General features: G+C 29.5%; 1 protein-coding gene across 1 annotated transcript in view; it reads right to left on the reverse strand.

Moving 5' to 3' along the window:
* Positions 1-4895, reverse strand: part of LOC107445326 (RNA-binding protein 34) — an 80277-nt gene that overhangs the window by 62088 nt on the left and 13294 nt on the right. The window lies entirely within an intron of this gene.

The raw sequence follows: 4895 nt of genomic DNA on the forward strand, positions 1-4895 counted from the left end.
CCACTACAAAAATACAATTTCAATTCACTAGTATATAAGGCATGTTAACTCCATTCTTTGTTGGAGTGCATTTTCATAGATGAAGGTTGACATGGTCCATAACTGCACTCCTCAAATTGTGAAGAGACCCAAATCTCTCGGATTTTGCAAATCTGTACACTAAATTTCCCTCCATATTTTGTGATTAATCAATTGTGCACTGAAATCAGCAATGGGACGTTGTTTTATGATATAAAACTTAAGCTAAATCTGAATTTTTGCGATTATGCTATTTCACAACACAACTAACATATTCTTTTCTCAACTAAAATGAATATTTAACTACCAATTAACTAAAAAATTTGCATTTTATGCTGTTTGTGATGGAATTGTCATGACTAGAAATCATGATAAAGTGAGAATTCAAGTGTGCGATTCAGGATTTATGTATGGTAATATTGTTATATTGAAAAAGAAAAATTTTAAAATTTATGTGAGAACCTGTAGCAATAACTGCTGGCCATTAATAGATTTACGATGAATCATTGCAAATTGGACACATGGGCGATTCCATGAAAAAGGGGAAAAGCATCGGAAAATTCAAATAAGAATAATGTTATTATTTTGGATTTTTTCTGAATTAGAAAGGTTTGAAGTTTGATAATTTATAAAAAAAAATTTTGAGAATTCAGTTTTTTAGTGTTGGTACCCCATTGAACATTGGCATTTGCTTGTTCTGATTTGGGTGAAGAACATGGTCAGATTCTGAAAATCAGTAAGTTAACATTATCTTCCTTTCAAAATGTTCCAAAGAATAAATATTGTTTATTACACTTAGTAGAAGTATTGTGCAGTGTTAAAATAACTTTTTGTTGTTAAATTCACTTAATTATATAAATTTCAACTAAACATTAATGCCTGTAACGTAAGTTACCAAAAACTAGGAAAAGTTTTTATGTGTAAAAAAAAACATGTGATACAAAAGTAAGAATATTATTTTTTCTATTTAGAGGCTAGCACTAAATAAGTAGCAATAGTTTTGCTTTCAAATATTATTTATTTATTGTTTTGTGCACTATTCAATATATGTAACGTAAGTTACTGACTTGCATGTAATGTAAGTTACCAATGTGAAATGAGTTCATTTCTTTTGAAAATTGGCATATAAACTAAATAAGATGTATCCAGTTACAATAACAAAGTTTAAATAAATAAACACTGCCTTAGGATATTAATTTTATTGAAAATCTTTGCATTAAATCATTTTATTGGGTGTTGGCATTCATATGTTTTCAAAGTTGGACGAAATCTCTCTACAAGCTAATGGTGGCAAGAAGAAAGTACAAGCACGTTATCTTCTTCATTCAGTTCGAGAAATGTACCAAATGTTTATGGAAAAAAAATCGAGAATGCAAAATTGGAAAACTAAGTCCTTTGAGCTCCGTCCAAAGCATGTCTTGCTTAGTAACAAACCTCCTAGAAATGTTTGTCTTTGTAAGTATCACGAAAACTTCGGATAAGCTGCTGAAACCTTCAGAAAATTCCATAATGTTCCATCTTACGCAATTCTTCAGAAAATTATTTTTATGTTCAGAAAAAACAGATGAGTGCTGGTCTGGAGAATGTGTGCCGGTGGATATCAAAAATGTTCACATCTGGTCAGATGGGCCAAGGAGTCAGTTCAAGAATCGATATATAACTCCGGTCTTACCTGTTTTTGAGATTCATCATGGAAAAATATTGATGTGGAATTATTTTGCCACGTCACACGGCAAGAGTCCTGTTGATGGGACAGGTGGATCTATTAAAGGAAGTGTAAGAAATGTCGTATAGAAAAGAAAACATATTGTCATCAATGCCTCTGAGTTTGGGGTAGCAACACAAGAGCATTGAACAAAAATAAATATGGTAGAAATCACACCAGAAGATATTAAGAAGCGTCAGAAAAAGTTAATCTGTCTAGTCTATTCTCAAAAGCTCCACAGATTAAAAACATTAAGCAGATCCACCATTTAAAAGTTCAAGAAGGTATACCAGAAGGGTTTTTTAAGTGAAAGATGTTGAAAAACAAAATGATGAATCCAAAATAAAAGCTGGAGATTGGTATATGGTTAGATACGAGGAAATGTTATATCCTGGTGTGGTAATGTCTGTTGAAGAGCAAGAATTTAAAGTCAATGTAATGGCTGCTGTGGGAATCTATTGGAAATGACCAGGAAAAAGAGATGAAATATTCTACCAGAAAAAAAGCATGGTGAAAAGAATTGAGCCCCTATACTAGTTAATAACAGAGGACATTATAAGTGTGCATAGTAATGTCTGAATCAAGTGTGTAAATCAAAAGTTTTTTGAGTTTACTTCATGTACACTTTTTCTCCCTTGCACTATACTGTTTAAATATGTTAATTTGCATTTGTACATTACTGGAGTAAAAGTTTGATGCAAAGGGAATTTCGTAACGTAAGTTACTGTAACGTAAGTTACCCATTTAAAAAATTATATTTAATTTAACTTTTGAAATAAAATCCTAAATCTAGGCATAATAAATATTTAAACATGTCAGTAAAATGATACATATAATCTTAATCAATTAACATTTGTATAAGAACAGAATTTTGCCTTCAAGCATATTGCAAATTTATGCCATTCCTTTTTCAGTAACGTAAGTTACCACACTAGTTTTAGGTTTTTACACTGCTTAAATTGAAAAATATTAATTATTCTAATTAGGTTCCTTTTGGTTTTGATTGTAATTTTAAGAAATCACTTTATTTTAGATTGTATATTAGTATTATTTGTTTGCTTCTAAGCTCTCAGTGCAATAAAGTTTCTGTGAATGTAACGTAAGTTAACATGGAATAGCCCACATCTAAAAGTGAATCCTTAAATGCGCTATTTAATAATTCACTGTACAAAATGTTATAGCATTAAAAGATCAAGATTTTAAAGTCATGTGAAAACCCTAGCTATAACAGTCAATGCGATGGATGACTAAGTGGTTAAATCGTCTCTAATCAAGAGCCTGAAAAATTACATGCATGATTGATCACTTGTAATTTTATATGTGTCTTTATTTATTAATACTTATTCAGAGCTCATTCTAGGCAAGGTAAACAGGGCGCAGCACCCTGCTGCCCCGTTTTAGTCAAAAGAATCCATCCTGTTGCCCCTGAAGTAAATTAGTACCCTGATGTAATAGTACCCTTTTTGCCCTATCTTTCCTCAACCCTTTTTTATTTTCAACTCTTTTTATTTAGTTTGTCATTGCTGTCAATACATAGATTTATATGGGAAAAGAAAAATAGCCATCACACCCTCTTGTTGCACTTGTCTTTGAAAGTTTGCAGTATACTTCCCTATCATTAAATCATAATTATTATTAATCATTTTGATTACTAAATCATAACTAGAGATGCTTAAAAACATACATTTATTATTTTATTAATATATGCATGCATTTTAAATAAATTACTAAGCTAATTAGCTCATTAACTCGTTATATATATATATATATATATATATTTTTTAATTTATTAATAAAAATTATTAATATGATTGCTTTGGTACTTTTTGTAAAGTTTAAGAAAAATGACAATGTTTTTTAATAGAATGTGTAAATTATTGCCTTTTTAGAACAATAACGCCCTTTTTTTTAAAATTTTGCACCTTGCCCTTTTTTCTGCCTAGAATGAGCTCTGACTTATTATTTATAATAGCTAATAATTTCCCTTACTCTGAAAATTTAGGTTTTTTAAACATGTCAAAAAAAGGTTTTTGATGTGACAAATAAAACCATGGTTAAAGCCGGATAAAACTGTCAATTATCAAAAACTTGACAACAAAAGTTAAAAAATTTTGCTAAAGCAAAAATGTCTGTAATTTTATTACTTTTTTTATGAGGTAGGAAAATTTTATTAATACGAATCTTGTTTTTAATAGGAATCTTGCAAAATTTTTTACATAAGTGGCGGTAGGTGCTCTAAGGTAGATTTCCTACAATTTATAAGATTTTTTTTGATTCTTTTAAAACAGGATGGCAAGTTTCTTTCAAAGTGAGAAAAAAAAAAAACCTGATTCGGAAGATATAGGTTTTTTTTCAACCTAAGTGAAAAAAACTCTTTTTCAGAAAAAATATTTGTATTATTTTTTAATCAGTTTTCAGAAAGAAATATTTGTATTAATTTTTAAGCTATTTAATATATCATTTTAAAATAAGCAAAAACTAAAAAGCAACACTTAAGAAAAAGTAAATTTAATGAGTTTCTTAAGAATTTAAAATTAACTGCAATTTTGCAATAGTATTTTATGTAATGAGTATAGTAAAACCAAACTTTATATGAAGAACTGTTTAAATATCAAAATCTAGATTTTATTTGCATAGTTTTTTATATAGGATGATATGCTTTTTTTTTTCGTGTTTCATATTTCACTCCATTTTATTGTTATAAAATAACATGCTTCATCATCACCGTGAATATTATATAGCTTGTCTACAATATTATATAGCTTGTCTCCCCCTGTCCCAAAGTCTGAGGCTGTCTGCTGCTATGGAAACAAGATTAGCGCATTTCAGGAAGTGTAGCTTCTCTTCATGCTAGGGCTAGAACAATAGACCGAAAAGAAAAAAAAAAAGATTCCCTTTCTCTTGCCAACTCGAAACCTGCCCTTAACAGTGACCCCTCACCCCTGCTCAAAATAGCAATACCTCTTTCCATAGTCACTACCGCGGATGCAGACAAATGGTTTGAGGAATTCTTACTTTAGATAAACTATAAATTTGCTGTATTGTAATTTATCATTTAAATTCAATTTTACATTAAAATTAAATCTAAGATTCTGACATAATTGGAAAACAAATTCCTTATTATACAAACTTTTAGCTAAAAGGTACATAGAATTTTTGTTTTCCTTTTTAG

This window comes from Parasteatoda tepidariorum, chromosome 8 (genome assembly GCF_043381705.1).
Source record: "Parasteatoda tepidariorum isolate YZ-2023 chromosome 8, CAS_Ptep_4.0, whole genome shotgun sequence".
In the NCBI taxonomy this organism is placed as follows: domain Eukaryota; kingdom Metazoa; phylum Arthropoda; class Arachnida; order Araneae; family Theridiidae; genus Parasteatoda; species Parasteatoda tepidariorum.